General features: G+C 42.3%; 1 long non-coding RNA gene across 2 annotated transcripts in view; it reads right to left on the bottom strand.

Annotated features, from left to right (window-relative positions):
• Positions 1-374: 374 nt before the first annotated feature.
• The window catches only part of LOC131999878 (uncharacterized), a 45119-nt gene continuing 24166 nt past the window's right edge, over positions 375-21327 (bottom strand). The window contains exons 3-4 of one of the 2 annotated variants that reach the window (XR_009399124.1): positions 1681-1769; positions 375-1171 (exon numbers count right to left, since the gene is read on the bottom strand). This is a non-coding gene — a long non-coding RNA (uncharacterized LOC131999878). Of the gene's footprint in view, positions 1172-1268; positions 1598-1680; positions 1770-21327 lie in introns of those variants that run through there. The other variant, XR_009399123.1, reaches the window with a different exon arrangement.

The raw sequence follows: 21327 nt of genomic DNA, 5'->3' as shown, positions 1-21327 counted from the left end.
GAGCCACCCAGGCACCCCTCAATAAAATCTTTTTTTTTAAAAAGATATAATTTTTCATAGGTCCCCTGAATTCTTTCCATGGGTCCCTTGGGCATCCAAAGACTCCTGGTTAAGAAATCCTACGGTAGGGGTTTCTGGCTAGCTCAGTCAGTAGAACATGTGACTCTTGATCTCAGGGTTCTGAGTTCAAGCCCCATGTTGCGCATGGAACCTACTTATTGGAAAAAGAAGAAGAAGAAGAAGAGGAAAGAAGGAAAGAAAAGAAACCTTATGGTTTAGCAATTACCTGAGAGCCCCAGGAAGTAAAGGACTAAAATGACTAGGGCTCTCATATATTTCAGAGAAACTGCTTTTATTTTGTTTTATATATTAGACTTTCATAGAAGATTTCATTTGGAATAAAAATGGCTTCTGGGACCAAATAATGTATAATTTTTGAAAATCATTGTAAATGAAAACTGATTCTCTATTTATCTTGCTTTTTCAACTTAAACTAATTTCTTTTATAAATATCCTAAGCACATTAGTGTACCATCAAGTTTATAACCCCGGAAATACAGATTTAGAAGTCAACAGTGTATAGTCGAAACCATGGAACATCAGTAAGATTGCCCAGCAGTAATCTGTGTGAGTGTAACATGAGAAGAGAAACAGGCCAACAAGTAGGCAGAAGAAAAGCCTGGAGATAAAGAAGGAGCTGTTGGCGAGGTAGGAGAACACAACTTCTGTAATGTTACAGAAGCAAAGGGTGTCAAATGCTGGAGACGTCACGTAGCATGAGGACAAAAAAGAATCCACCAAATTCGGCCATAAAGAGGTCAGTGACATTTCCTGTGGTATTTACAGCAGAGTGGGGAAGGCTGATGCCAGTTTGAAATGGCTTGAAGACTGAACAAGGGATGAAGTGGAAACAGTGTTGTGTAGACCAGTGCTTTTTGAATGAATGTGGTGAAACACAGTGTCTCTAATTTCCGATCTGTCATGGACTGACAGTAGTCCTGCTGTGCGTGACTAGAATGTCACTTGCACCTGGTGCAAGTTACCCTGAAAGTTGGATGATAGCCTAACTGGGTCTACACTCTCTTCAACAAGACGAGTTCGTTGATGACAGGCTTGGAGGTCGTGGTCATGTCAGATTGCTGTAAAAGTTTCTAAATGTTCATTCTTCATTCTGTACAATGGGAGAGGTATAGATTATTCTTTTTTTTTAAATATTTTATTTATTTATTTATAGAGATCACAAGTAGGCAGAGAGGCAGGCAGAGAGAGAAGGGGAGAAGCAGGCTCCCCACCAAGCAGAGAGCCCGATGCGGGGCTCAATCCCAGGACCCTGAGATCACGACCTGAGCTGAAGGCAGAGGCCCAACCCACTGAGCCACCGAGGCGCCCCTAGATTATTCTTTTTAAAAAAGATTTATTTGAGAGCACGTGCACAAGAGGGGGAAGGACAGAGGGTGAGGGAGAGGGAGAACCAGACTCCCCACTGGTCAGGGAGCCCCACGTGGAGCTGGATCCCAGAACCCCTGAGCAGAAGATAGATCCTTAACCACCACTGAATCACCTGGGTGCCCCTACATTATTCTTTCAAGAAAGTTATCTGTCAAGGAAGAGAAAGACTAGTCAGTAGTCTGTGAGACCTTACAGGGTTGGGAAAAGGTTTCTACCAATATTGTTTCTTACAACTTTATCCTCTGAATATTTCCTGATGTTCTTCGTGCTTCACATCTTTTTTAGCCCCGAACTTGGATCTCCAGCCCATAAAATAGTTCCTGGTATATAGAAAGCATTTAAATTAAAAGGTTGTTGAACAAGAGAATGAACTTTCGTGTAAACTGTGGAGGATCCAAGCAATCCTGTGCCTCCACATTTTACAGTATATCCTGCCTCATTTAATCTCTGGGTATTTATTTGGCCTGTAGCTAGGGAACTGTCTGGGAGGCTCACTCATAATCTTCAAAGTCTGAGTGCATTAAAACGTTAACCTCATCTTCAAAGATGACATCACTGACTTTTACTTAATAGGACCTGTGTTTTGAGAGGTTTTTTCCCCCTCAAAACTGGTATTGGATTTCCTTTTTGCTTTGCCTTCCCTTGCCTCTTTAACAAAGATGAGAGGTTTGGGACCATACCATGGCCACAGAATAAAGAGAATGAAATATCCCTGCACAGAACTCAAACCCAAAGATAATATTTTGCATAAAAAAACTCTTGTCTTTTATAAATCCTTTCACCTTCCTCTTTCTCTAATCGGACTGATTTTCAAATATCCCTCTTATTTTTTCATCTAAAGCCTTGCCCCTAGTCCACACGGTAGAACTCAGATCTACCTGGGAAAATGAGAATTCTAATACAAAATGTGGGCAAGATGAAGAGGAGCCAAAGGAAAGCAGACAATTCCAGTCATTCACACAACAGACATTCACTAAATGCTTAGGATGTGCCAGACACAGCCCCGAGTGCTGCATATGAAGATGCCCCCCAGGAAGGTGTAGAACTCAGGTCTGGTTGGCTGGAGCAGGCCAGACTTCTTCTAACCCACTGGGCCACCCAGGCGCCCCAGGCCAGACTTCTTTTAAACACTCGACTAGACTGGTTTCCCGAGGTAGCCAGAAGGCTCTTCACAGTGTGTACATCATAAATACAGCTCTAGTATGGTCTACACTAGATTGTTACCCTTAATCAGGCGTTGTTTAACAAATTTAAGGAAGAAGCAGGAAAATCTCAGCTGTGTACACGTTTATGGTTTGGGGGGTGGGGTAAAGAGGAAGGAGATTAAACGGGAACTTTCAGTACTTCTGGAAATATGTGGTAGTTCCATTTATAGCTTAATCAATAAGGATTATTAGGACATTTTGTCCAATTCTGGGATGAGGAGTACCTGAACTCTTTAGCTGAAAATCTTCACCCGGCCTTTAGCATGAAGTGCACAATCTGTAGGGAAGTATATCGCCAGTATTAGACCTAGAGACTGTTGAAGTGTGTGGCTCACATGTAATTGTTCATCTTCTCGTTCATTCACTCACTCGTTCAAAAACAATCAAGTGAATACTTTCTATGTTTAGCCTCCTTCACTGCCCTAAAGGAGCTGGGCTGAGAAGAGAAGAAATATCTGTAAATAGCCGTAACACAAGGTGGGAAGTGTTCCGTGCTGGACCTACAAAATGCATGATTAATTCCATTAACCTGGCTGTAAAAACAACCCAGGGCCATTCAGAGATACCAGAGGGATAGAGGGGAAGTCTGCTTGTTTTGCACAGTGACGATTTGTCATCTTATGGACCCACTCTGTGCCAGAGGCTCGAATTAGAGCAGTTTGGGGGTATTAAATAATATCACTTTGGCATAAAAGACTACGTCAAAATTAGATATGTGTTTTTTAGCATATTAATTTCTCACACGCAGTTACATAGTTCCTAAAGCGCCTTCTATAAATACATATTATACCACAAAAGATACATCTACTCTGGCAGGCAAAAGAATTATGGTGGAAAAGCCTGGCTTCTACAGTCATGTGTCATCAGAATACCTGCTTCTATTACCTGTTAGGTGCGTGACCTTCAGCAAAGTACTAACTTTTGTGGGCCTCAGAGTCCTCATCTGAAAAATGGGAATAGTACCAAACTAGGGTTGTTCGATAGTCTGCCCATCATCATCATCATGGCCAATATTTATGCAGAACTTACTATGGGCATAGATAATCTATTCACATAGATTATCTCACAGATTATTCCTCCAAATGAGGCTAGTAATAGTGATATTATTTCTCTATTTAGTTTAGAATCTGTGGCCTAGAGTTTAAATAACTTGCCCAAGTTTACATAACAAAGAAAGGGCTAGAGATAGGATCCAAACCCAGGCAGTTTTGACCTGTTGTCCTTTTTTTAAACAACTTGATTGAGATATAATCCATATGTCATACAATTTACCCATTTAAAGTGTATAATTCGGGGCGCCTGGGTGGCTCAGTGGGTTAAAGCCTCTGCCCTTAGCTGAAGTCATGATCCCAGCACCTAGGTTGCTCAGTGGGTTAAGCCTCTGCCATCCGCTCAGGTCATGATCCCAGGGTCCTGGGATCAAGCCCCGAGTCGGACTCTGCTCAGTGGGGATCCTGCTTCCTCCTCTCTCTCTGCCTGCCTCTCTGCCTACTTGTGATTTCTGATTGTCAAATAAATAAATAAAAAATCTTTAAATAAAGTATATAATTGAATGGTTTTTAGTATAGTCACAGTTATGTAACCATCACCACAATCTAATTTTAGAACATTCTTATCCCCTATGCCCCACAAAAGAAACCCTATAGCCATTAACAATTACTCCACCTCAACCTTCTACTTTCAGCCCTAGGTAGCCACTAATCCGCTTTCTGCTTCTAGAGATTTTGCCTACTCTGGACATTTCATATGAATGGAATCATAAAATATGTGTTTTTTGTGATTGGTTTCTTAGCATAATTCTTTCAAAGTTTATCCACGGCATTGCCTATATCAGAACTTCATTTGTTTTTATGGTACAGATATATTCCTTTGGTTTATTCATTTATCAGTTGATGGCCTCTTGGGTCATTTCCACTTTCTGGCTATCATAAATCAGAACATTTGTGTACAAGTTTTCTTGCATACAGATTGAGTTTTCATTTCTTGGCTATGTATTTAATAGTTATATGCTAGGTCATATGATAACTATATTTAAGTGTTTGAGGAAATTTTTTAAATCATGAAATCATAATTAAGTTTCATAACCCTGAAATCAAGAGTCACATCCTCTACCAACTGAGCCAACCAGGTGCCCCATAATTGTGAAAAAAATTTTAAAGTTGAATAATAGTACAGAGGACCGGAGCACCTGGCTGGCTCATTGATTCAGTGTCTGCCTTCAGCTCAGGTCATGATCCCAGCATCCTAGGATCAAGCCCAATACCGGGGCTCCCTGCTCAGTGGGGAGCCTGCTTCTCCCTATCCAGATACCCTGTGCTTTGTGTTCCCTCTCGCTATCTCTCTCTGTCATAAATAAATAAAAATAAAAACTTTATTAAAAGTAGTACAGAGTACCTGAATACCCTCCATTTGGATTCCAAAATTGTTAACATTTTGCCAGTTTTATATCCCTGCTTCCCCCAACACGTCTCCCTCCCTCCCTCCCTCCCGATCTCTCTCCGTCTCCAATTTCATTTTTTAGAGCCAGCCCTCTTAACTACTACTTTTTTTTTTAAGATTTTTATTTATTTATTTGACAGAGAGAGAGAGAGAGAGAGACCAAAAGTAGGCAGAGAGAGGGGGGGAAGTAGGCTCTCTGCTTGGCAGTCTTGATCCCAAGACCCCAAGATCACAACCTGAGCTGAAGGCCAAGGCTTAACCTACTGAGCCACCCAGGCACCCCTTAACTACTTACTTTATATTCATTCCCAAGTAAGTGAGTGAACATAGGTAAAATAGTATAATGCCTGGCCAATAACTGCTACTCAATAAATGTAAATTCCCTCCTTTCCTCTTCTCCCCAATATTTAGAAATGTTATGTAGGATCCAGCCTGCAAGCTCTACATCAAGATAAGAGATGTGAGATCTAGGGGCACCTGGGTGGCTCAGTGGGTTAAACCTCTGCCTTCGGCTCGGGTCATGATCCCAGGGTTCTGGGATTGAGCCCTGAATCGGGCTCTCTGCTCAGCAGGGAACCTGCTTCCCCTCCTCTCTCTGCCTGCCTCTCTGCCTACTTGTGATCTCTGTCTGTCAAATAGATAAATAAATAAATCTTTAAAAAAAGAGAGAGAAAAATAAAGAGACGTAAGATCTAAATAAAGACTCATGGACCTTACTTTCCACAGTATTCCTGGACCTTCCCACCAAGGTCTGTGGAACTAAGTAAGTGGCCATCTAAACTGTGGTGATCTTAATGTCTAATTTCTGGTTGATTTCATTAGGATGATAGTAAGATAAAATATCAAGATAAATTCTTTTTTTTTTTTTTAAGATTTTATATATTTATTTGACAGACCAAGATCACAAGCAGGCCGAGAGGCAGGCAAAGAGAGGGGGAAGCAGGCTCCCTGCTGAGCAGAGAGCCCGATACTGGGCTCAATCCCAGGACCCTGGGACCATGACCTGAGCCTAAGGCAGAGGCTTTAACACACTGAGCCACCCAGGCGCCCAGCAAACTAAATTCTACAAATACTTGCATTAATAGAAAACAAAACAGACAAAATCCAAACCATCGCAACTGCTTGGGTTTTTGTTTTTGTTTTGTTTTTTTAGAATAGCAGGAAATTTAACTCCCAGGATACATAAGCCTATTCTAGAGCAAAATAAGAAATCCCATTTACCAGTGCAGATGTCCATATCCCCACATTATGTGTGGGGACATGAAGAAGGAGCTATGAAAAAGAACTGACCAAAGCTGAAGTTTTACCAAGAATGCTAACAGGAAGGGTTCATTTTTTCCTGGACAGTGACATCGAACACATGAAAAGTAGGACAGCACATGACCTACTTATTATTGATTTATTTAGAAAAATCAGTCATAGCATTGGATCCCTGGGGGCTCTAGAACAATCTTCATGGCAGTGAAATTCACTTGCTTTCTAAGAAATTACAGGACTTCCTAGAATTTTTATGAATTTTATGAATACCATCCATAATTTTTAGACATCAGACCTGAGGATCCACTTCTCATCCAGCTATATTCCTAGAGCAGAGGTTTTCTCCTCACTGCTGAGATAAAACCTGGGAGATTATGCCTACTGTTTGGTCTTGTAGACACCCATTCCTGCTGCTTGAGTCCCACTGGGCTGACCCTGAGTTTCTGAGACCCCGCTGTGTACCAAAGAGAGACCAATATTACACCTAACAAACTGATGGTTTCTTAATATAATCTAATATCTGATATATATTCACCATTTCCCTAATTATCCTCAAAATGTCTTTTTACAGCTTGTGTATTTAAACCACTGTCCAACAAAGTCCACATATTACATTTGATTTTTGTTATTCTTAAGCCTCCTATAATCTAGAATAGTCTCCAACAACCTTTTTTCTTCTTTTAATTCCACTAACTTGTTGAAGAAACTCAGTATGTCCTATAGAATGTCTCACCTTCTGGATTTGTCTCATGGTTTCCTTTGATGTCATTTCCCTTGTTTCCCTATTCCCTGCATTTCCTATAAGCTGGCAGTTAGATCTAAAAGGTTGGTTAGACTCTAGCTAAATATTCTTTTTTAATAATTTTTTTTATTTATTCACTTGAGAAAGAGAGAGCACAAGCAGGGGGAAAGGCAGAAGGAGAGAGAAGCGGACTCCCCACTGAGCTGGGAGCTGGACCTGGGACTGAATGTAGGGCTCAATGAAGTCCTCGATCCCAGGACCTGGAGATCATGACCTAAGACGAAGGCAGAGGCTTTACCATCTGAGCCACCCAGGTGCCCCCAGGCTAAACATTTTTGATAGGAATACTTTCTAGGTGATTCCGTGTTCTTCATACTGCATCACATCAGCGATGCACCCACTATCTTTTGTCCCACTGATAGTGAGTTTATTATTGGTCAGTGTGGGCAGATGATCACAGTCTGATCCCTCCCATTACACAATTGCGTCTTCCCCTATGACCAGTAAACTGATCTGTGGGATGATACTTTGGTTCTTCTATTAACTGCCACCATGTGCCATGTGAGTCCTGGAAGATTAAAGGGAAAACAAAAGAAAGAATTATCTTTGCCTTTCTGGTTAGAATCAGTGGGTTGAAACAAAATATGTTGTCTGATCACAATGGAGTGAAATTAGAAATTAATAATGACAAGTAAATTAGGAAATTCCCAACTATGTGAAAATTAAACTCCTAAATTTTAAATTAAACCAAGATTATAAAAATTGGTTCTTGGCAAAAGTAGAAAAAGATTTCCTAACCCAGCATTGTGGAGGTACTACCTCCCACAAACTTGTTTTTTTGTCCATGTTCCTGACTGAAGTCTGTGCTTTTAGTTCTGCAACTCAGAATCCAGGCGGCAGTCCAACATCTTCTCCCTCACACTTCCTTAACCAATCCATCACGGCTCTCCAAATCTTATCTTCTAGAAGATGTCTCAGATTTGTTCACCTCTTCCGTGGCCCTGGCTTAGGCTGCCATCATCTCTCGCCAGGATTCCTGTCAATCTTCCTCACAAGCTTCCTCATGCTGCATCTCCCACATGTCCTTTCCACGGCAAGCAGAGGAATCTTACCCAACTCAGTCTCTACAATCCTTCAGTCTCTTTACATTTTAGGGTAAAGATCAAGATCAAGATCTTCAATGAGGGGCTCCTGGCTGGCTCAGTCAGTTAAGTGGCTGACTCTTGATTTTGACTCAGATCATGCTCTCAGGGTCAGGAGATGGAGCCCTGCAGTGGGCTTCATGCTCAGTGGGGAGTCTGCTTGAGATTCTTTCCCTTGACTCCCCACCCCCATGCTCTGGCTTAGACTTCCATGTGCGTGCATGACTGTGGTCTCTCTCTCACTCTCACTCTCTAAAGTCAGTCCATTAATAAATCTTTAAAAAAAAGAAAAAGACTTTCAGTGAGGCCTGTAGGCACCAACCTCCAACTCTTTTGCTACCTCCCCTACCTGTCTAGCTCCTATACCCTCTTGTTTTCCAGGCTACATCTACTCTAGCTGTGCTGACTGCTCCCCAAGTGCCCTGTGCTGCTTCCTGTTACAGGACCTTTGCACCTCCTGTTCCCACTGCCTAGAATGTTCTCGTCCAGGATCCCTGTTCAGCTACTCCTACATTTCACTCAGATCTCAAGCCCATTATTACTTCCTTGGAGAGGTTTTCTGTAATCCCCCTCTGGTGGTACATGCTCTCAGCAACGTGTGCCTTTCCTTTTAATCACAGTATGTCTTTACAGGGTTTTTTGTGATCAGTGGCTTAATGTGGATTAAATCACCTTCACTAGATTGCTAACTCCCTAAAGGATGAGACCGTGCCTCTTTTGCTCACCATTGTCTCTCTTATACCTAGCACATACTAGGAGCTCAATATATATTTGACCATTCATAAGAATAGAACAAAACTAGGGGCGCCTGGGTGGCTCAATGGGTAAAGCCTCTGCCTTCATTCAGCTCAGGTCATGATCTCAGGGTCCTGGGATCGAGCCCCGCGTCGGGCTCTCTGCTCAGCGGGGAGCTTGCTTCACCTTCTCTCTCTGCCTGCCTCTCTGCCTGCTTGTGATCTCTCTCTCTGTGTCAGGTAGATAAATAAAATCTTAAAAAAAAACAAACAAACAACCATGATGAATGTGGAATAAGAGTCCTATTTATTGATACTTTCAAAAGTAGAATGACTCAAAAAAAATTAAAATAAAATAAAAGTAGAATGACTCAGTATAGTTTCATTCCCTGCTTTTCAGTTAACATTGCATGAAAATATATATTATATATATGTAAAAGATCTATATGCAGAGGAAAAGGTTGAAAATAATGTTATTGGTGGTTTATTTCAGCAGACAGGATTTCAGGGGAATTTATTTCTTCAGACTGTATTTTCCAAATATTTTTCAATAATACATATGTTTTTATAATTAGGAGGCAGCTATAATGAAGAATATGGACTCTGCTATTAGCTAGACCTGAGTTCCAGCCCCAGCTCTACCTCTGCCACTCAGACATTGAGTGACCTGGGCAAGGTACTTAACTTCCCCTCAGAGGAGTACCTACCCACAAGGTTGCTGCAGGAGGCAAATGATATAAAACTTAGGAATCACTTGGTACAATTTCTCCCACATCAATAAATAGCAGTTCTTGTTATAGATTTTGATCTGTTAAAATGTTACTTTTTTTTTTTTAAAAGATTTTATTTATTTATTTGACAGAGAGAGATGACAAGCAGGCAGAGAGGCAGGCAGAGAGAGGAGGAAGCAGGCTCCCCGCCAAGCAGAGAGCCCAATGCGGGGCCCGATCCCAGGACCCCGAGATCATGACCCGAGCCGAAGGCAGCGGCTTAACCCACTGAGCCACCCAGGCGCCCCTAAAATGTTACTTTTAAAGTTTAAAAACAACACACCCTTTCCTTGGAAAAGAAAAAATGAAAACCAAGGGGGTGGTTCAGTGCCTGCCTTCGGCTCAGGTCATGATCCTGAGACCTGGCAATCAAGCCGCACATCAGGCTGTCTCTCCCTCTGCCTTCCGCTCTCTGTGCTTGTGCTCTCTCTCTGTCAAATAGATAAATAAAATCTTAAAAAAAGAAAAGAAAAGAAAAGAAAACCAAAACCCACAAGTCCTTTCAATTATAGTTTTAAAAAGAAAAGAATGAACATTGCTAACGTGAAGGGCTGCTGGACCCGGAGGATCAGCAGTAGGAAGCCCCATCACAAATTCAGGAAATTAAGTCCCGAGTCACTTTCTGAGAATCAAAAACAAAACCCTTATGTTACCAGCTTAAAGAGAGGTGAGAAAGCCAGCTTGGAGTGGATTCATCTACTGACATCCAGCTGCTGCTGCAGAGCCCCTCAGCGCTGTTAATACTGTGCTCTCAAGCAGGCAAGAATTCCATCCAGACCAGCTTGTCAACAACATCGCGATGTCAACAGCATCGCCCCCAGCTCTGGGAGTCGGATAACCCCCAATTCAGAGGATACAGACTCACACGACCTCCAACTTCTCCATAGCGAAGGCAGTTTGGCTCCACAACCAGGTGGGTCATATGTGAGCTATCCAAAATTTGTGCCCCATGTTCCAGTCAGGGCAGCGTGGAGTCAAAGAGACCAATTTTATAACAAGGGTTAGGTTTTCTGTGTGGAAAGAGCCTGTTTGAATCTCAGCTCCCACGCTTTCCCAGTTTTATGACCTGGGGCTAAAACTTCATCACTCTTGAGCTTTGTTTTCTCCCCTGTGGCTGGGAATGATAATTCTTACCTCATCAGGAGGCTGTGTGGAAGGAGGGACATGATGCTTGCGAAAGCTTAGGACAGAGCTCGACAACTGGCCGGAGCCATGCGCAGCGACCCAGTGCGTGGGGCAGGACCAAGGGCGCCATGCCTGAATCTGACCACAGGGAGACATGCGACCCAATTTCTTCTCGGGGCACATGCTCAGCCAACCGGGCCTGCTGCCAAGTGGTGGAGGCCTTCAGGGAGGGGATTGACGCAACCCCCACCTTCAGGAAGCAACATTCCTAAGCAGCCCTTCCACCCATTAGAACAATTCAAACTGTTATTAGTTTTAAATAGACAATGATCACATCTGCTTTCTTGAATGATTATACCTCCGAAATTTCTAAATATAAATTTAAACCATGATAACCCTTACATATGCACACACAGAGTCCTTGAACCAGAAGAGTGAATTTTTCATTACCAGTCACAGCGTTCCCCAAATTTTCTGTTTGTTTCCAAAGATTATTTATTTATTTATTTATTTAACACAGAGATCACAAGTAGGCAGAGAGGCAGGAAGAGAGTAAGGGGGGAAGCAGGCTCCCCACTGGGCAGAGTGCCTGATGTGGGGCTTGATCGAACCCTGAAACCACAATCTGAGCTGAAGGCAGAGGCTTAACCCACTGAGCCACCCAGGCGCCCCTCCCCAACTTTTTCTTTTGAAAAATTTCAAACGTACAGAAGAGTTATAAGTAATACAATGAATACCATGTGCTGTTCCATTAGAGGTATCAGCAGAATGTCACTGCATTTGTTTTCTCTCGTTCTGCTTTTAAGTCTTAACTTTTTGGTGAACAATTGAAGAGTTAATTATAGATGCTGTGACACTTCATCCCCCAAAACGTGAGTTTTTCCTAAGAAGTGTATTTCCTAAGAAGAAGCATATTCCTTGTCCATAACCACATAATTAGTATGTCACTAAGGAAACTTAACCTAAATGCATTAGTATTATCTAATACACAGTTCGTATTCAAATATTCCCAGTTATCCCTATAATACCCTCCACAGGTTTAAAAAAGATCTAGACTTCAAAAAGAAAAAAGGACAGAAACCACACATTGCACTTAATTGTCATGTCTCATCCTATTCTGAAATTTAGCACTTCCCCCTTTGGTGCTAAAGCTGTTGTTTTCCTCTTTTATTTACTTAATGGGTCTCATTACTAAATGTGGGCCCAGCAATTTTTTGTCTTCCTTTCTAAGCCAAGTACTTTTTTTAAAAAGTGGCTTGTACTGAAAATAATCCCACTCTTTTTCAGTTCTTAACTTCTTCAGTCCTTAGCATATTGAAATGGAATAACAAATGTTAACAGCATCTACACGATGACAGGTCTGAGGAGGAAAGGGATGGGCCATTCAGTTTGGGGCATGTTCAAGTCAAAATCATGACAGAACTTTCAGGTGACAAGCCCAATAGGTTGTCATTGGAGATGGGAACCTGATCCACTTCCTAGGTAAGGTAAAGAAAGTCACAGAGAAGTGAAGGGGAAGCCACAGAATAGGTGACTTCCCCCACAGAAGGACTATTCTTGAGGAGGCTAGTATGAAACTCAGGAGACTTCCAGGCCAGAGGCAAAGCAGCTGGGTATGCTGGACACCCAGCAGAACCAGGGGGCTGGGAGCAGAGGTAATGAGGAAGAAAAAACAAATCCCACCCTTGAGCTGCTTAGAGTTTTTAATTTAAGGTGCAAATTAATTCTCAAAACCAGGCCGGGAGAGGGGCTGGAGGACTCAGAGCTATGCCAGCTGGAGTCAGACCAGGTGACCTTCTGGAGGAAAAGGGTGGAGGTTAGCCTAGACATACAGAGACTCAGATCTCCTGAGGCAAAACTCCCCTAGGTAAGGAAACCAGAAAAAGAACCAAGAATAACCACCAAGGGGGCACCTGGGTGGCTCAGTGGGTTGAAGCCTCTGCCTTCAGCTCAAGTCATGGTCCTGGGATCAAGCCCCACATCGGGCAGGCTCTCTGCTCAGCGGGGAGCCTGCTTCCCTCTCTCTCTGCCTGCCTCTCTGCCTACTTGTGATCTCTCTCTGTCAAATAAATAAAAAAAATCTTAAAAAAAAAAAAAAAAAAGAATAATCATCAAGAAGGGAAGTTGCAGAGGAGACCGGGAAGGGACAAGCTGGGGGACAAAAGCCAATTCAGTTGGGATGGCCAGAGAACAAATGGAAAGAATCTGTGTCCTTGACAACATTGAGACACCAAACCAACCAACTCCAAAGCCACCCCACCTCTGAACTTCTGGTTCTGTAAAATAATACATTTCTGGGGCACCTGGGTGGCTCAGTGGGTAAAGCCGCTGCCTTCAGCTCAGGTCATGATCTCAGGGTCCTGGGATCGAGTCCCGCATCGGGCTCTCTGCTCAGCAGGAAGTCTGCTTCCTCCTCTCTCTCTCTCTCTCTCTCTGCCTGCCTCTCTGCCTACTTGTGATCTCTCTCTGTCAAAAAAAAAAAAAAAAAATCTTAAAAAATAATAATAATACATTTCCATGTTATTAAAAAATAGGGGTTAATCTAAATCGAAGGATTAAGAAACTCCCCAAAAGAGCATATTTACCAAAAAGTCTTAAGAACCAAGAGAATGAGGTAAAAATATCAAATAGGTAAACAGAACATAGTCACAATGACTACAGCAAATCTTCTTGGCTTATGAAATCTATCTTATACATATGATTACATTAAAATTTATGAAGAACAACTGTTAGGCAATAATTCGGTTTTTTACATTTTTTAAAAAAGATTTTATTTATTTATAAGACAGAGATCACAAGTAGGTAGAGAGGCAGGCAGAGAGAGGGCGGGGAGTGGGGAGGGGAAGCGGGCTCCCTGCTGAAGAAGAGAGCCTGATGTGGGACTTGATCCCAGGACTCTGGGATCGTGACCTGAGCTGAAGGCAGAGGCTTTAACCCACTGAGCCACCCACGTGCCCCGTTTTTAAAAATTTTTTACTTATTTTTTAAAAAAATTTCTATATTTAAGTAATCTCTACACCCAGTGTGGGGCTCAAACACAATCCTGATATCAAAAGTCCCATGCTCCACCAACTGAGCCAGCCAGTGCCCCTTGGTGATTTTTCTTTCAAATATTTTATTTATTTATTTGAGAGAGAAAGTTCGAGAGAACACAAGCAGGGGGAACTGCCAAAGGAAAGGGAGAAGCAGACTCCCCACTGAGCAGGGAGCCCAATGCAGTGCTCCATCCCACGTCCCTGAGATCATGACCTGAGCTAAAGGCAGACACACTCAACCAGCTGAGCCACCTGGGCGCCTCCCCTCAGTGATTTCTAAAGAGCCAGAGAGAAAAGTTCAGCAAAAGGAGACTTCTGCTATATAGGCCCTCAGTTTCTTAAGACAAAACATATGAATAGGGGCGCCTGGGTGGCTCAGTGGGTTGAAGCCTCTGCCTTCAGCTCAAGTCATGGTCCCAGGTCCTGGGATCGAGCCCCACATCGGGCTTTCTGCTCAGCAGGGAGCCTGCTTCCTCCTCTCTCTCTGCCTGCCTCTCTGCCTACTTGTGATCTCTGTCTGTCAAATAAATACATAAAATCTTAAAAAGAAAAACATATGAATATATATGTATATACATCTATACATGATACATAAATGTGTTTATTGTGTATACACCCACATATATGTGCATACACTCACATATACACACACATCTGCATGTAATATGTTATGTATGCACATACGCACAAAATTTGCCCTATGCAGGAGGCACTGATGAATACATAAACAGTTCTGATTATTCAGGTGGTGCCAGGGAATACCGACCGCTGGAGGTTGAAAAGAAGTTTAGGGTGCTCTCGCCACCCAAGGAGGGGATTTTTCCAGAATAAATAGAATAAATAGAGCTTTCATATGCTCCAGTTTTAATAAGGTTTCAAAAGCAGTGTGAGTAATGGAGGGGCAAGTGTCGTGCTCTTCCCATGGTCATGCTTCTCGGCGGTAAACTCTTAGCAGATCCTGAATCATCGCAGGGAGATTAATAAGCCCTTTTCCTGTCTAACAATTAACCCCAGAGTACTTCGATGTACTGGTGCGGGTTTTACTTCAGAGCTGGTTACAGGACTGTGAATGAATTTAACAGGCTCTAGATTACAAATTTAACCATAAAATTTTCAAATTTATTTCCTTCAGTGAATTATAAAGATAGTCTGGGGACTCCTGGGTGGCTCAGTGGGTTAAAGTCTCTGCCTTCAGGTCAAGTCATGATCCCAGGGCCTGGGATCAAGCCCTGCATCAGGCTTTCTGCTCAGCAGGGAGTCTGCTTCCCAACCACCCCCCGCCCCCCCCCCCCCCCCCCGCCTGCCTCTCTGCCTACTTGTGATCTCTATCAAATAAATAAATAAAATCTTTAAAAAAATATATGAAGATAGTCTGTGCTGGAGTTACAGAGAAGAAAGGCGGTGCATATTTTCACCCCTCTCACCCTCAAATCAACGGCACCACCGTTTAAATGAGACAGCTGTAGTTGATTTAGAGACTAGTAATATTGACTAGCTCTTTCCTGCTCTCCAAACCCTCTAACCTCGGGGGGGTGGTGCTTCTCGGGACTCAAACAGCTGCACATTTCCAACATAGTATTCCCTACATGGTGTCAAATGACAGGGGAGGAAGTTTTGGTGACTGGATGATTTATTCACTTAGTCATCATTCCATTAGGGGAGACAATAAGAGGCTTTTGTTTGTGTTTCTGTGTGTAGGGTGTGAGGGATGAAGAGAAGAAAATAGCCATATAATGAAATCTTGGTCCTCTTTTTTCCTCTCTCAAAAGAGGTCTTTATCTTCAAACTACTATACATATGTCCTAAATATATCATAAAAAAAAAAAAAAAAAGCCACACTGTGGTTGTTCCTACACTGTTTCTTCATATTTTCCTGGAAAGTTTCTTTTTTTCTTTTTTATTAAAAAAAAAAAGGAATACATGAATATGTTTTCATCATAAAACATTCAAACATTACGAAAGCATACAGAGTGAAAAACAGTGTGAAAAACAAAGGTCTCCCTTCATTGCCCTCGCCCAGTCCTCCTCTCCCACCATTCAGCCCTTACAAAAAAGTTCTTTTTTTTTTTTTTAAACCTCGATTACCACAGTTTAGGGCACTTTTGTAACAACAGATGGCACATTGTAAGCAACAGGCAAATTCCAAAATACAAGCAATCAGAAATCACTGAACATGAACCTCACTGTGGAACACATTCCCAGAAAGGGCCAGGACAAGTCATGGCAGAGTGACTCAGTACAGATCAGGGATCCCTGGAAAAACAGGCATATGGAACCAGGAATATCTGGGTGTGCTTCTGGATGTCCTTGAACTAGCTTGATGTCCTCGAGCAACTTTTGTTTCCTCAGGTAGGCATGTCAGTAGGAGCATGAAATCAGATTGTGTGTAAGTGCCTGATGAGTGCTAAGTTTTTGGCATCTATTAGTTTTCCTCTCACTTCCAGAGGAATTTCTAAAGCACACATTAGTTTATTTCTGTTGAAGTTCTAGTTATGTCTGCATGTTTGTGGGGAAAATTATAATCCTATTTTGTACACTGTTTAGAAAAGTTGAAAAACAGCATGCTTTCCTCACCTGCCAAGCTGCTCAAAGCTCATTGGTGTTTTTATTTAGAGTCTTGTGTAGAAATAGATCTGCATTGTATTTGGGTTCAGGCAATGTATGTGGATTCAGGCAAGAGCATCCAGGATCAAGGAATCCTGATAATCATGTGTATGTTATCTCCTGGAATCCTGTATCATTAAGGGACTGATTCAAAGAAGCTGAGTAATGGGGCAACACTGATGCAAGAACACTGGATTACTTTTAAGTTATTCGTGTAATATGAACATAGCTTTTTGGGAGTTCAGAAGTTTTGGGGTTTTGTCACCAAGAAAACTACTCCACAATCATCCAAGAGCCAAGCTCATAACAAGGTGAAGAAAAGATGAAGGCTTCTGGAGAGATCCACGAGCGTTTTCTGCAGTTTATGAAGCCTGGAGTGCCCTCTACTGGTTACCTTCCAGAGAGCCAGGCAGCTAATGGTTTCACGGAGGGGTCCAAGTTTTTGAAACACCATACATATAACACGTTCTCTCTGTAACTTCTCTACCGAGTGACTTTTTTCTGAAGGCTTATCCTCTGAAAGAGAGAGCAGTAGCTTTTGGGGGGTGGGGGGCGGGAACCAACCTGATTCCTTAATCATTAGTGTGTCTGAGATGCCATTTAAAAGTGATCAATTATCTGCTAAATCCTAATTATTTTTTTAAGATTTTACTTATTTATTCATGAGTGAAAGAGAGAGGGGCAAAGGCAGAGGGAGAAGCAGGCTCCCCGCTGAGCAGGAGCCCATTGAGGGACTTGATCCCCAGACTCTGGGATCATGACATGGGCCAAAGGCAGATGGTTAACCATCTGAGCCACCCAGGTGACTGATTCTAATTTCTAAAATAATCAGCATGTTGGGAGAAAAACTAAATGTAATAAAGTGACCCCAAAATATTTAACTGGATTTTACATTTTAAAAAATATCTTTTGTTGTAAGGTACATAGTTTCTAATGTACACTAGTCTCTCCATACTAGTTTTTCAACTTCCTGTGAACGTGTAATTATTGTAAGATAAGAAGTTGAAAAAAAAAAATCTAGTGACTACTTTGCAGCTTTAAATCATTGAAATCTTTCTTTGAACTTGTTGAACCCTAAAAGAAAGAAAATGCCAACGACAGATAGAAAAATGTGCGTTTGAGACTTGTGTTCTCTGCTGTTTTTCCTTCCCTGCTTTGGCCAGTAGCCAGTAGCCCTTCCTGATGTCTTGAAGCACCTGCAAGTGTCCATCGAGAACAGGTATGCCCACACTCATTGGCCATCACCGCTAACTGGACTTCTGATATGAACTAGCTCATTGCTTTTCACACGTGTGTTTAAAAGCAGAACCCTTATCTTCTAGTGCAGCGTAACCCAGAATTCATTTACTTCTCATTCATCACGCGTTCGTTTGTTCCCGTTACTGAGCACCTATTCCCTGCCCATGCTCTGTCGACATGTCCTGAGTATGTCCTGCTTCTACCAGATAGGGGTTCCAAATAGAACCACATTCCTTTTAACACTAAAACTAAACAACTCTACCACACACACACACACACACACACACACCAATCCCAGGAACATGTCTGTTTTTGCTTCCCCAGAATTCTCTGTAAAATCCATAAACTCCAGGGGGCAGGCTCGGGCTGAGACCCAGTCTTCCTTTTGCTTGCCTACTGGTCTCTGCTGGGAGTGTGGAGACTCAGATTTGTACTAGTTTCCAACACCCCCAGCATTGCCCTGGATTGCCCCCAAACACACACAGACAGCTGCAATGAGTCCTAGAAGAGGGAAGGAGGATGTCCTTCCCCGCCCAGCTTAATGCACACAAAGGGCAGATATCCCAAACTGCTCTTTAAACACACACACACACACACACACACACACACACACACACACGGCCAAAAGCCCACCTTTCCCTAGAGGACTGGTATCTAGAATACCCAGTCTTGCATCCATGACTTCTGAAGTCTCTAAAATCAAGTAGCCTTTGATTTGGAACCGTCAGTCACATCCTTGGTTACTTCATTCCACATAAAGCAGACAACAGAGCTGTCTTGGCTGAAGCAGGGGTGGGGCTCTGTCTCTTTCCTCCTGTCCTTTCTGTGTATCTCTCCCTTCCCAGGTTGGTGGGCCTTGAAGTACCTCTTGGAACTGTGATGTTTTGTGAAATACAGATTGAAAGCCACTGATCTAGGGACGCCTGGCCGGCTCAGTTGGAAGAGCAGGCGACTTGATCTCAGGGTTGTGAGTTCAAATCCCACGTTGGGTGCAGAGAGTACTTAGAAATAAAACCTTAAAAAGAAACCAAGAAGGGCACTAATCTATTTTATAACTCTTATTTTACAGATGAGAAAAATGAGACCCAAAGTATTGTAAACTGTTGATCTGGAACTCAAGCTAAGATCTGAGTTCATACCCCTTGCTCATTTGGTTGTATTATATTGTTTTGTTTTTAATCTCTATGAAGATTTATTTGTTTTATGTCTCATTTCCTCCAAGAACAATCTTATGTAGTTATACCTTGAAAAGAAATCTCATAAGCTAATTTATAATTGGATGTTTATGGCCAATAATATCTTGGTAAATTGCTTCTTTCAAGCCTGGGTGGCCCAGTGGGTTACATGTCTGCCTTCAACTCAGATCATGATCCTGGGGTTCTGGGATCAACCCACTCATCGGGCTCCCTGCTCAGCGGTGAGTCTGTTTCTCCCTCTCCCTCTGCTCTTCCCCTGTTCGTGCTATCTCTCTCTCAAATAAATAAAATTTTTAAAAAAATGTATCTAAGCCAGGAGGAAGCAGCACCCTCAAACGAGGATAATTCAAAGTAGTTTAATAAAGGTACAATTTACACAAGTGTGTGCAGTGTGTAGGGAGACCACCAGGGATAACCGTATCAGGGCTAGTCCCACCTGTTGGCCAGGGAGGGAGCACACTCTCCAGAGAGACTTGGAGCCTGTCAGAAGAGGAGTGTGACCTTTGGTCAAGGGACCTAGGCAGCATAAGGTGACCTTCCAGAGATGAAGGTGGGTAAGTATAACACCACCTTCACTGTCTTCTCTTCCCCTAATCTCTGCTGGAGATCTTCATTGGTTGAACCCAACTGGAAGTCAAAGACATTCAACAAACCATATGGGCCAGTCACTCTACAGAGCATGGTGAAGAACTGTGAAAAGTAAATCTGGAGAGCAAATGGTAACCTTTCTACAAAATTATACAATTCAGCAAATAGTCAGAGCTGCGTATTATAACATGATTCTAGAAGGGAAACACACACCCACCCACACCCCCCCCCACACACAGAAATCATTTGAGTCCCTACCTTTCTTGCCATAGCCCATCAGTCACTTAATGGAGTCAGTCCTATCTTCTATAAACACTTCTTTATTTTTTAAAGATTTTTATTTATTTGAGAGAGAGATCACAAGCAGGGGTAGGTAGGGGGAGAAGTAGATCCCGGCTGAGCAGGGAGCCCAAAGCAAGACTCGTTCCCAGGACCCTGGGATCATGACCTGAGCCAAAGGCAGACGCTTAACTGGCTGAGCCACCCAAGCGCCCCTTATAGACACCTTTCGGTCCATTTCTCTAACCTCCAGCTTGTTTGCCGCTTGTTTGCCACTCACTTAGTTTTGGTCCCTACCACATCAAATCTGGATATACGATAGCTTCCTAACTAGTGCCCTGCCTTTAGTTTCCCAACTTCCACACCACAGATGGCATCATTTCTAAGATGCAAGTCTGACTATGTACTTCTCCACTTACTACCCTTCAATGACTTGACATCACCTCAATGCATTCTGGATCAGTAACAATTTATCTTAAAATGTAGTGCCTTAAAGCAACAATAATCATGTTTTCTCTCTCACTGTTTTTCTGAGTCAGGAATTTGGAAAGGGCTTGGCCAGGAAGTTCTTCCTTGTAGTCTTTTGTGAGGACACAACCAGATTTTGGTCAGGCCCGCAGTTATCAGAGGCAAGGATCCCTGGGGGCCATCTTGGAGCCTGGCTATGACACATACCTGGATAACGTCTAATCCTAAGGTTTCCTACAGGACCATTCACTCTTGTCATCAGAAACAAGGACCTGCCATGTCCCAGCACATCTCAAGTTTGCTATTTTAGAAGTAAAATATTTCTTAATTGATTCATTTACTCCTCAGTGCCAGGGTTTAGAGGTAAGGTGTATTCTTCAGTTGATTCATTTATTTTAATGTTTTTGGGGAAACCATGTTAGTGCCACTTTAAAAGAAAGCATTCTTGGAGCACCTGGCCAGTGGACAATGCAACTCTTGATCTCAGTGTTGTGAGTTTGAACCCCACATTGGGCAGGGAGATTACTTTAAAAAAAACACAAAAGTTTAATTTAAAATATAACGTATTCTTTGATTAGTGTTACTGAGAAATGCAAAATTATCTCTGAGTCATGTATATAAAACAATACATTAAACTAAATAGGCATATTAGAGCAACATAACATATTTAGTTTAATTCATTTAAGGTAATTGATAATTTAGATATAACATCATCAGGGGTGCCTGCATGGCTCAGTCCATTAAGCATCTGCCCTCGGCTTGGGTCATGGTCTCAGGCCCTAGGATCAAGCCCCATATCGGGATCCCTGCTCAGTGGGGAGCCTGATTCTGCCTCTCCCTCTACGGCTCACCCTGCTTGTGTGTGCCCTCTCTGATAAATAAATAAATAAATAAATAAATCGAAATAAATAAGTAAAACATAATTAGCATTTAAACCCAAAATTTTGTTAACAAGATTAAATTTACTAAATATTTTTCATCTGCTCTCTTTTCCTAAGACAAGATAATCCCAACATTCTTCTTTATTTCCACCTATAGCAGCTCCCAGCCAAATT

The sequence above is a fragment of the Mustela nigripes genome, chromosome 13 (assembly GCF_022355385.1).
Source record: "Mustela nigripes isolate SB6536 chromosome 13, MUSNIG.SB6536, whole genome shotgun sequence".
NCBI classification, from domain to species: domain Eukaryota; kingdom Metazoa; phylum Chordata; class Mammalia; order Carnivora; family Mustelidae; genus Mustela; species Mustela nigripes.
The sequence above is the reverse complement of the archived record's forward strand: the minus strand, read 5'-3'. Positions and strand labels throughout refer to the sequence as shown.